At 36.5% G+C, this 12364-nt stretch overlaps 2 pseudogenes; both read right to left on the reverse strand.

Annotated features, from left to right (window-relative positions):
* Window positions 1-12364, reverse strand: part of LOC111140280 — a 20321-nt pseudogene that overhangs the window by 1989 nt on the left and 5968 nt on the right.
* Window positions 10995-12364, reverse strand: part of LOC111140279 — a 3004-nt pseudogene continuing 1634 nt past the window's right edge.

Consider the following 12364-nt stretch of genomic DNA (forward strand, 5'->3'; position numbering starts at 1 on the left):
CAGGGAGCCTGCTTCTCTCTCTCTCTCTCTCTCTCTCTCTCTGCCTGCCTCTCTGTCTACTTGTGATCTCTCTCTGTCAAATAAATAAATAAAATCTTTTAAAAAAAAGTAATTAGACTTAAAAATAGCAAAAGTATATATTAAAAACCAAAATATTTAAATAGAAGACCTTAGATCTCTAGAGTAGAGATCATTAGATCTCTAGATCTAATCTATTTCTTAATCCTCATTTGACCATTGACTCTGTAAACTGAGCACCGAAGGTCAGAGTAAATTATAACCTAATGCTGACCTTACCAATAATGTAAAGTCAATTAACACATTTTGTATGTCCTATATATTATATACTGTATTCCTACAATATAAACTAAAGGTTATTAAGAAAATCATAAGGAAGAGAAAATACATTAACAGTACTGTACTGTATCAAAAAAATCTGAGTGTAAGTGGACAAACAATTCAAACCCATCTTGTTCAAGGGTCAACTGTATACCTATGCGATGTCACTGAAATTTAACACAGCCCAAATTAGAAATCCACCTGCCCATTCTAACTTTCCCCTTCTTTTCTTGACACTACTGCCATTTATTTTATTGCCCTTCAGAAATCTTCACACTTCAAAAAAGTGTCCTCGATATTTAGTAAATCACTAAATACTGCTCTAATCATTTTTGTCTGGTATTTCTATAGTGCCCTTAACAGTTTACAAAGTGTTTTCATGTTTGTTCATTACACATACCTGAGAGGTACGTATTAGAACCATTTTTATGAATGACATCTGGGACATTCAAACAGGTTAAACAAGTTTTTCTGGGATCCCACAGCTACCAAGTGACAGAACCTGGATGCCACCGTATCTTTTGACTTCAAACACGGTGCTTGCAGCGCTGTGTAGCACCTACCTGTGCTAAGAGATCAGGCCCTTTTTACCTCCTTCCATAGCCCATCACCTTAGAAAAGGTCATCATTACTTTACACTTATGCTTCTACAAGTATGGTTGCCACAAAGATACTCAAGGCATACTATTTTAACTATCCGAAATAGTTTTTACCTATTGAAAACACCACTAGACCAGGGATGCCTGGGCATTTCTGGGATCTAGCCCCACATGACAGTGGGGAGCCTGCTTCTCCCTTGCCCTCTGCCCCTCCCCCCACTCATGCTCCCTTTCTCTCTCTCTCTCTCTCTCAAATAAATAAATAAAATCTTTTAAAAAATAAACAAAACACCACTAAACCTATAATACCACTAATACCATTATATTATTGTAATTTTTATTATAATCCCAATGCTCCTTGTAAATCTACTTAACAATCCAAATAAAATAGTTTCAGGGCCCCCCCGATGGCTCAGTTGAGCTCTGTGCTCAGACTGGAGTCTGCTTCAGATTCTCCCTCTCCCTCCCACTCACTCACTTTCTCTCTCAAATACATAAACTAAAGATTTAAAAAATATACATATACATATACATATGCATATACATACATACATACATATAGAAAGATAGATAGATAGATAGATAGATAGATACACTTTCAAGTCCCAGGCATTATCTTTTCAAGTTCCAAGTTGTAAAAAACTAAAAATCCAAACTCTTTCTAGATCGCATTAGGGGTTTTGCACATCCATATAGACCACAGAATCATATATCTTGCCATAAGCTGGCCTGGAGTAATTCTTTGGTTATTTAGATAGCTTAATTTCAAAACACAAGCTAATTCCTTATTACGTCTAAGCCTCTGTTTTCTGCAATAATACTACACAGCTTTCATTAGGTTAAGTTTGTAAATTAATAGAACTGTATTATGCTGGATTATTATATTTAGCCCATAAATATTTTATCAATTGCAGGTAAAAAGTATAAGGAAATAGTTTCTATGGGCAAATGCAGAGATGAGAGAGTAAAGTCTAAGTATCCCTTTTACATTTTAACATCATTCCATGCTTTTATTTTAAAATAATAATAAAACGGTACCTCAGAATCCCAAGGTGATTCTTCAGTTTGTTCTGCGAATCCTAATGCTGACAGCGTAACTATAAAATACAGTCACAGATACATTAATGAGAACATGTATTATGAATTTTAAATGTGTATACAAGCCTATCCCCCTTCATGAATACTTCAATAAAATAAAAGTAAAAGCAGTAAAGATTTTCAGAGGGTTGAAGTATTTTCAGGAAGAAAAAGCTGGTAGCAGTCGGGATACTTATAAAGACAGACAGCAAAAAGGAAAAGAAAAATATCTTAAAGAAATGGGTAACATAACTGGATCTACATACTGTGATATTTTTTATACTAGCATTTAAGCCTAGAAAAAAATTCATGGATGTTCACTAACTTACCATGTCTATCATTTTTATCTGCCCTGTCAGCAGAAGTCAAACAGTCATTAACTGTTTGCTCTTGTGGAACACTTTCAGTAATACCATCGTCCTTTGTTCCAATTGCTGGCCGCTCCTCTCCTTCCTATAAAAACAACACAAAACAAAAACCCGACTTCAGAAAACATCACATCAATTCACGTGCTCACTCACTCACTCAGAAAGACAAATGGATCCGTCAAGTCATAGGCACTATCCTGGGAGAAGCTGGAAATATAAATCAAAGAGACTGCCATATATACTAGTAGGGGTAGAGATGGACAAAAACAAGAACAGAAGAGTATCATTTACTAGTTCTACAGGTGAAGTGAATAAAGCACAGTGAAGGCACAAAGGGGAAAACAGTTGCATATGGGAAGCTCAAGAAATGCTGCAAAGGTAGGGCTGTATCTTGAGAGAGAGATTACACAAAGACGGTGTGAAGGGCATTCTAGAAAAAGTAGAATGAGCAAAAGGATGACGTATGGAATAATACAGTAAGTGACGATAGCTACAGAAGGTGGCGAAACTGGAACACAATTTTTGGGAGTGGGATAGAGAGATAGAATTGGAAAATCAGGACTGAAACAAAAAAGGCAAGTGTCATGCTGGAATATGAACTTTCTCCTTCAGGTAATGGGTATCCACTAAAGAAGCAGAGGAGTTACATCACCACAAATATATTCTAGAAAGGTCACTCTGACAGCAATGTAGAGATGAACATAAAGGAACCCAAAGGGCATCTGGGTGGCTCAGTGGGTTAAAGCCTCTGTCTTTGGCTCAGGTCATGATCCCAGGGTCCTGGGATCAAGCCCCAATCAGGCTCTCTGCTCAGTGGGGAGCCTGCTTCCTCCTCTCTCTCTGTCTGCCCCTCTGCCTACTTTTGATCTGAGTGTCAAATAAAGAAATAAAATCTTTAAAAAAAAAAAAAAAAAAGGAACCCAAGACAGAAGAGGATTTCAAAATTATAGGTGAGAGAGGGAATTATAGTAACATATGAAAAATGGGAAGCAGGTACAAAATAATGAATGCAGAGAGTGACTGAATGTGGTGATTTTTTTTAATATTTTTTAAAGGTTTTATATTTATTTGTCAGAGAGAGAGAGAGCACAAGCAAGAAGAGCGGCAGGCAGAGAGAGAAGCAGACTCCTCGCTGAGCAAGGAGCCGAATGAGGGACTCAAACCCAGAACCCTGGGATCCTGACCTGAGCTGAAGGCAGACGCTTAACCAACTGAGCCACCCAGGTGCCCCTTTTTCTAATTTAAATTAATTAACATATAATGTATTATTGGTTTCAGAGGTAGAGATGTGATGATTTTTTTCTAAAAAGATTTAATTTATTTATATTTAGAAGGAGAGGGTATGCATGCGGGTGGAGGGGCAGAGGGAGAGGAAGAGAGAGAATCCTCAAGTAGACTCCCTACTCAGTATGGGGCCCGACCCGGGGCTTTATACCAGGACCCTGAGATCATGACCTGAGCAACACCAACAGTCGGATGCTTAACTGAGCAAACCACCCAAGTGCCCCTGGATGTAGTAATTTCAGGGAAGTTTGGAGTCCAGGATTTTTCCTACTTCAGTGTTTCAGTGGTGTTATCTACCAGGATGGGGAAAACAAATGACGGAGCAGATTACAAAAAGTCAGGGAAGAAGAAAGGGTCAGAAACAATGTCTTCAATCTGGGACATACCAAATTTGAAGCACCCAGGAGACTTTTTTTTTTTTTAAAGATTTTATTTATTTATTTGTCAGAGACAGGGAGTACAAGTAGAGGGAAGGGCAGGCAGAGGGAGAAGCAGGCTCCCCGCTGAACAAGAAGAACAATGCAGGACTCAATCGCAGCACCCTGGGATCATGACCTGAACCAAAGATAGATGCTTAACTGACTGAGCCACCCAGACATCCCGAAGCACCAGAAGACTTATGAAGAAAGTTCTAGACAAATACATTTGGAGTAGGAAAACTGACATTACTCATGATGTTAAAAAGATAAATATCGGGTGCCTGGGTGGCTCAGTGGGTTGAGCCTCTGCCTTCAGCTCAGGTCATTATCTCAGGGTCCTAGGATCGAGCCCCGCTTCGGGCTCTCTGCTCAGGGGAACCTGCTTTCCCCCCTCTCTCTCTGCCTGCCTCTCTGCCTCCTTGTGATCTCTTTGTCAAATAAAATCATAAAAATCTTAAAAAAAAGATAAATATATATACTAAATATAGATATACTAAAATATAACAACCTGATATAATTAAATAATGTAAACCTACACAGAACTCTTGAAATTTTCAGAACAAAAATAAAAGCCGGGCCGGGTGGGGGGGAACCATGGGATTCAATATTTCAATTACATACTTCAACATTAGTTTCAAGGATAGAAAATATATTTTTATTAATGTAGGCAAATTAATGGGCACCTGGATGGCTCCATTGGTTAAGCATCTGACCCTTGATTTTGGCTCAGGTGATGATCTCAAGTTTGTGAGAATGAGTCCCACATCACGCTCCTGCTCAGCAGGGAATCTGCTTCTTTCCCTCTCTCTTCCTCTCCCTCTGTCCCTCCCCCCACCTCCAACTCTCTCTCTCCCTTGCTCTGAAATAAATCTTTAGAAAAAATATATACATAAGCAAGATTCATTTCTGTAAGGAATACCATTTTTAAGATTAATAAAGACTTAATTGCAAAACACCAATTCAAGATTATCATAAGAATACTCATTTTTAAAAATTAATCTTAAAAGATTTAAATTATATAAGAGAAATATGGGATTTTAGAATTCTGAGGCATTTTTAAGTACTACTATGATGTATGAGAAAAATATAAAACTCTATTTTAAAATTCACATGGTTTTCTTATTCCACTGTGAACAGCATATTTCACCAGTAGTTAAGGACCAGAGAAAGAATCTAGTATTAAAAAATAATCATGATCATCCAAGTTGAAGCTTTTAAAGTCTCCAATATATGTGTCATTATCAAGCAGGACCCAATATTCACATGAGGAAAGAAGAAAGGGACAAAAATAAATAAATAAATAAAATCACCAGTATTTCTGAATTTCAGATATGAAACAATTCACATGTTAAATTTAACAACTATGGGAGCTCCTGGCTGGCTCAGTGGGAAGAGGGTGTGACTCTTGATCTCAGGGTTGTGAGTGCAAGCCCCATGCTGGGTATAGAGAATACTTAAAATTTTTTAAATTTAAAAAGAACCCCCCAAAACTAATAGCTATGAATACTAAAGTTTCCTGATAATATGAAATGTATCCACTATTGGAGATATTTGAAAAAGTAAAAATCATCTTCCAGAAATAATTCTGTATACTCTATTAGCCACCTTTCCTTCCTTATGATTCTATAATGACAAATAGTTCATATTAGGGAAAAACCATAAATTGTGAGTTCATTCATTTGATGTGTGTGTATGTGTCTATTGCAGACACAATTAAAAATAAATCAGAATCAAGAAACAAGATGTTAGGGGCACCTGGGTGGCTTAGTGGGTTAAAGCCTATGCCTTCACCTCAGCTCATGATCCCAGAGTCCTGGGATCGAGTCCTGCATCAGGCTCCCTGCTCAGTAGGGAATCTGCTCTCCACTGCCCCTCCCCCTGCTTTTATACTCTCTCTCTCACACACACACAGAAAAATAAATAAAATCTTAAAAAACAAAAAACAAAAATAAGAAAGATAATGGCCAAAATCCAAAATTCATAATAAATCTGATTAAGGCCTAAAACAGATTTCACTTTGCATTATCTATAAACACAGATTTTGCTAAATTAAATATACAATATCACAGTTTATCAACTTAAAAGTTGATTTTCTTCCACTTCTTCATAGAAATAAGCTGTAAGTCATTCAGAGGAGTCTGAGCATTTTTTTTATTACCTGACTTCATTTTCTTAATTTGCACTTGAAATAATTTCTACCATATTTTATAATGTAGAGCATCTGCTCTCCTGTAGCCCCACTGCTGCTATTGTGTTTTTATAATAATCTCTCTCAACTCTGCAAGCTTTACATTCATCTCACCCTTCTTAAATGAATTCTTTGCCTTCACCTTCTCCCTCATCTTCACATCCATCTACAGCGGTTCCTTCCAGTTGCTCTCTAATTCTTTCCTTCCATAATGGCATACCTAAGAACTGTTCACTCCCACCAACCTTTATAAATCTCAATCCAATGACCTCTCTACCATTATGACACTGTTTTCTCTTATGATCTTGAGGACTTCCATTTCTTCCTAAGATTCTTTTCATTATAAGGATCAAGAGGATGAAATATGAAAAAAACATAGGGAAACAGTTTAAAATGAAACAACTTACCTTTGTAAGACCAAGGTCTAACAATGTGAAAGGAGGTTTTTGAATAGAATCAGGTGATGGCAAAGCAGGAGGAGAAGAGTCACAGACGTTGACTGATGGTTTGGAAGGAACGCCAACCATATCTTCACATTTGTTATCAGAACTCTCATCCTCAAATAACATTTTATCTCCCGGTGATACAAGGCCAAGTTTTGTTTCCACTTAGTAAAAAACAAAATAAAGAGTACATGAAAACATCTGTAATTTCGAATTACTGACTAACACAAGAACGGACAAAAATCAGTGAATAACACAAGTCTTCAAAGAGCTTACGGTTCTTGAAACGCTGAGAAACATTCATTAGTTTTCTTAAGTTTGGTTTTGAGGTATTCTAGAAAAAAAAATTAATAGTATTAAGGATTACAAATAACACATTTGGTAAAATAATTATAATATTCACCATTGTCAAATGAGCACCATTACACAAAGAACATGGGTTTTGGAATCATTCAAATGTGGATTCAAATCTCAGTTCTCCCATTTACTAGGCTATTTTTCCCATGGGGTGAGGATTATGAGAGATGTGTGTGTTCCAAAATTCATTGTTTATGCACCACACCCAGTGCTCCATGCAATACGTGCCCTCCTTAATACCCACCACCAAGCTCAACCAACATCCCACCCCCCTCCCCTCCAAAACCCTCAGTTTGTTTTTCAAGAGTCCACCGCTGTCATGGTTTGTCTCCTCCTATTTCCCCCAACCCACTTCTCCTCTCCATCTTCCAATGTCCTCCGTGTTATTCCTTGTGCTCCAGAAGTAAGTGAAACCATATGATAATTGACTCTCTCTGCTTGGTTTATTTCACTCAGCATAATCTCCTTCAGTCCCATCCATGTTGATACAAAAGTTGGGTATTCATCTTTCCTGATGGAGGCATAATACTCCATTGCATATATGGACCATATCTTCTTCATCCATTTGTCTATTGAAGGGCATCTTGGTTCTTACCAGTTTGTCGACTGTGGCCATTGCTGCTACAAACATTGGGGTAGAGATGGCCCTTTTTTTCACTGTATCTGTATCTTTGGAGTAAATACCCAGTAGTGCAATTGCAGGGTCATAGGGTAGCACTGTTTTCCAAAGTGGCTGCACCAACTTGCGCTCCCACCAACACTGTAAGAAGGTTCCCCTTTCTCCACGTCCTCTCCAACACTTGTTGTTTACGGTCTTGTTGATTTTGGCCATTCTAACTGGTGTAAGGTGGTACCTCAATGGTTTTTGCTTTGAATCTCTCTAATGACTAATAATGATGAACACATGATACTGGCACAAAAAAAGACACATAGACCAGTGAAACAGAATAGAGTCCATATATGGACCCTCAACTCTATGGTCAAATAATCTTCAACAAAGCAGGAAAAAAAAATACAGGAGAAAAAAGGACAGTCTCTCTATCTAAAATTCTAAGCTCACAATTAGAGGATAGTAAAAAATATACTGTAACCTTCTTTCTTATTTATTTATTTCCTCAACATAATTCATTTGCACTTATAAATCCTAAACATGAAAAGGGAATATAAATTTTTAAATTATGTATTTTAAAAATTTTTATATTTAATGATGACATATTATGCACATTACATTACTTATAACATTCCATTATACAGAATTCCATCTGTCTGTTCATTAATTCACATTCAAAAAATATTAAAATTGCTTCTTCAGGCAAGGTTTTATTCTAGGTTTTCCAGGAGACACACCATTATGTTTCCTAACATCCGATAGCTTACAATGATGCAGGAGCTTTAACATGAATATTTAAATAAATATAAAGTGACTGAAAGTTTAAATCTTAGAATCTGATACAAAGATTATGAGTAGATATTTTTAAAAACTATAATATAAAAGATTTCTGAAATTAGACATTTTACCATATGGGTATGAAAAGCCTCTGCTTCTAGTGTTATTATTTTAGTCAAAACATGTATTCTTCACTTAGATAAAAAGTTTTAACTATGCTCTTTATGGAGTTATTTTGAAAACACAGTAGAATGCCTTGCAATATAAATTTTGAGAAATAATTTAAATTTCTGAATTTCCACAATTTCCAATCTTATTTTGGTCTAAATGTAGAACAAGGGATAGAAATAGTGAAAAAAAAAATCTTCTTTCATAAAACTATATGCTACCAAAATAAAAAATGTCCAAGAAAAAACAATCTGTAATAAATAACTGGGTCCACTAAAGATTCATTTAGGCATGAGTATTATAAAAGTCATGCTAGAAGAAAAGAGAGAGAGAGATAAAGAGAAAAAGAGAAAGGAAAAGAAAAGAAAGAAAAGTCATGATAAGATAATTTAAAACTCACAGTAAGAATCCTTATCCTTGACCAAATGTCATATTTCCTCCATCATGGGAAAGCTTTTCCCAATATAATTTTCCTGTCATTATATATTTCCAGCCCATTTTTCCTACCTTCGGTACTTAACAGGGTTAAAAAAAAAAAATTCAACTTCTCATATTTCTATAAAATGGTTTGTTCTGACCAACTTTCCACTTCAAACATAAAATGATGATAGGAGGCCACTGCTAAATTTTAAGAGTAAATAATAAACAAAACTAAATTCAGAGCAGAAAAATTAATTTCACAAGAGAGTACATTACCTTCGTATTCAAACTTAAGTCTTCATCATCTGATGTAGGCCATGAAGCATTATTATCACCAGGTTTAACGGAAATACTTTAGAGCAAGAATACACAACAAAAACAAGTTAATGAAAAAGAAAAATCGAGTGAAAGGTCATCTATTTATTTATTGAATGAAGTTTCTTGATATAATTGAACTTTGGCCTCTGTTTTTGTTATTAAAGTTTTATTTTAATCCCAGTATCATTAACACACAGTGCTGTATTAGTTTCATGTATACAATATAATGATTTGGTAATTCCATCACCCAGTGCTCATCACGACAAGTGCATTCCTTAACCCTTAGCTCCTGTTTCACCTGTTCCCCCACCCATCTCCCCTCTGGTAACCATCAACTTGTTCTCTAGGGTTAAGAGTCAGTTTCTTGGTTGTCTGTCTCTCATTTTTTGTTGTTTTTTTCTTTGCTCATTTCTATTGTTTCTTAAATTCTACATATGAGTGAAATCATATGGTATTTGTCTTTCTCTGACAACTCCACTTAGCACAATACTCTCTCGTTCCCTCCATTTCACTACAAATGGCAAAATTTCATTCTTTCCTATGGCTGAATATTCAATTGTATATATATATGCCACTTCTTCTTTATCCATTCATCTATCAATGGACACTCGGGCTGACTATTGTAACTAATGCTGTAGTAACCACAGGGGTACATGTATCCATTCAAATTGGTATTTTTGTATTTTGGGGGGTAAATACCCAATAGTGTGATTACTGGATTGTAGGGTAGCTCAGTTTTTACCTTTTGGAGGAAACTCCATACTGTTTCCACAGTGGCTGCATTAGTTTGCATTCCCACCGATAATCCAAGAGGATTCCTTTTTCTCCACATACTTGCCAACATTGTTACTTATGTTTTTTATTTTAGCCAATCCGACAGGTGTGCAGTGGTATCTCATTGTAGTTTTGATTTCCATTTGCCTGATGATGAGTGATGCTGAGTATCTTCTTAGGTGCCTGTTGGTCATCTGTATGTTTTCTTTGGAAAAATGTCTGTTCGTGTCTTCTGATCATTTTTAAATTGGGTTGTGTTTTGGGTGCTGAGTTCTATCAATTCTTTATATTTGTATACTAACCCTTTACTGGCTATGTCATTTGCAAATATCTGCTCCTATTCCATAGGTTGCCTTTTCGTTGTGTGGATTGATTCCTTCACTGTGCAAAAGCTTTTGATTTTGATGTAGTCCCAACAGTTTGTTTTTGCTTTTACTGCTCCTGAGGCAAGAGCAGTAAAAGCAAAAATAAACAGAAACAGACCCAGAAATACAAAGAATTCTGTATCGCCAGAATGGAAGGGGGTGGGGAGGATGGACAAAATGGGCAAAGGGAAATGGGAGGTTCAGGATTCCAGTTACAGTAAGTCACAGGGATACAAGTACAGCATAGGGAATACAGTCAACGGTATTGTAATAGCATCATTCAGTAAGAGATAGTAGCTACACTTGTGGTAGGCATGGTGTAACATTCAGAGTTCTTAAATCACCTGAAACACAACATAACATTATGTGTCAACTATGCTTCATTTTAAATAAACAAACAAATATACAAATGTTAAAGAACAAATTTATGTTATTAGTGGGAATACTGTTCCCAGAGAGATTAAAAACTATAGGGTCCAACTTTTTCCCTACACAGGTACTGCCTTATTTAGGTCTACATGAACTAGCAAGACCTTAATAACCTTCATAAGCACTGAGATACCCAAGAAGAGAGACTGCTTTAAAAATAGAGTCCCAGGGGCACCTGGGTGGCTCAGTGGGTTAAAAATAGAGTCCTGGTAGCTGTGCCTCTATTTCCCTATACACGGCTTAATATTTTCTTTCTGTGAGCTCTTAGATCACTCTTTTGCAGGGCTCAATGGTACCCTTTTCAGCCTATGAAAGCAGATTCCCAAAACAAGCATAGCATCAAGTGGCCTTCCTGCTCCTGGAGGACAAGCTAAACAGACTTTCAGTCATCCATGTAATCATCTCAATGTAGACATGTTACCAACTACCCAAATGAACCCCTGTTACTGATTTGACAGCCAGTCCTAGCCCACCAAACCCTACAGGTATATGGGAAGGACATCAGAGAATTAGAAAAAGAGGTGGTGTGAGGAGACCACTACCTTGGGCCATACATCTGTGTAGTTCAGAATCTCCATTCCCCCATTACTCGAGAGGATCTAAGCCAAGATTGGGGTGGAAGTAGATGATATCACATTCCTATATGCTGTAAAAAGCCTTCCCCGTGGCTCAAATGATTTTAATACCTCTCAACAGAAAACCTGAAGTATGCTAGTTCATTCAATTAAACCAACCAACAAAAAACTGCTCATGATTCTCTTGAACCCTCTATTTCAATATGCTTTTCTAAACAACTCCCAATATCCTGTGTCCTTCATTCCTTTCTCTGTGTGTGTGTCCTTCATTTCTGTAATCCATCTTTATCTAATTTATCATAAGCCCAAATATTCTGACATCTTTTCTAAAACTCTTATTCCTATCCAACCCAGTGTTGTTATTCTTGAAACTTGGCCTCTCCTGACAAATCCTTCCTTACGCACCTTCACTGTGTTCACTAGACCCACTCCCCATCTTTCTATTATTAAAACATTCACCTATTAAGATGAGAAAAAAAGGAAAAAACCTGAATGTAAATCTCATTTCTGTCACTTATCGTATCCAAATAAGTCACTTTAATCTCTTTTGCATTTCAAATTCTCCATTTAAACAATCACTTGGTGAGGATGTTAAACACAGGTTGTAGTACCAGAGGGTATTTTGATTAATTCATCTCTAACATTCCCTAAAATCCTGATTCTATGTGCTTTTGATTTTGTCTATAGAAAAACAGAAAATACTTAGATGGCAGAAAGGGAAAAAATTAATGGCATAAAAGAAACACCAAGAAAAGTAGAGAAGAAAGAAAGAAAAAAAAAACAAGAAAAGTCAATGGAGAAAAGGGGAAAAAATCTACAAAAAAAGAAAAAGCTTCAAGGAACTGGTCAAGGGA

This window comes from Enhydra lutris, unplaced genomic scaffold (genome assembly GCF_002288905.1).
Source record: "Enhydra lutris kenyoni isolate GAN:26980312 unplaced genomic scaffold, ASM228890v2 scaffoldscaffold385, whole genome shotgun sequence".
Classification (NCBI taxonomy): Eukaryota; Metazoa; Chordata; class Mammalia; order Carnivora; family Mustelidae; genus Enhydra; species Enhydra lutris.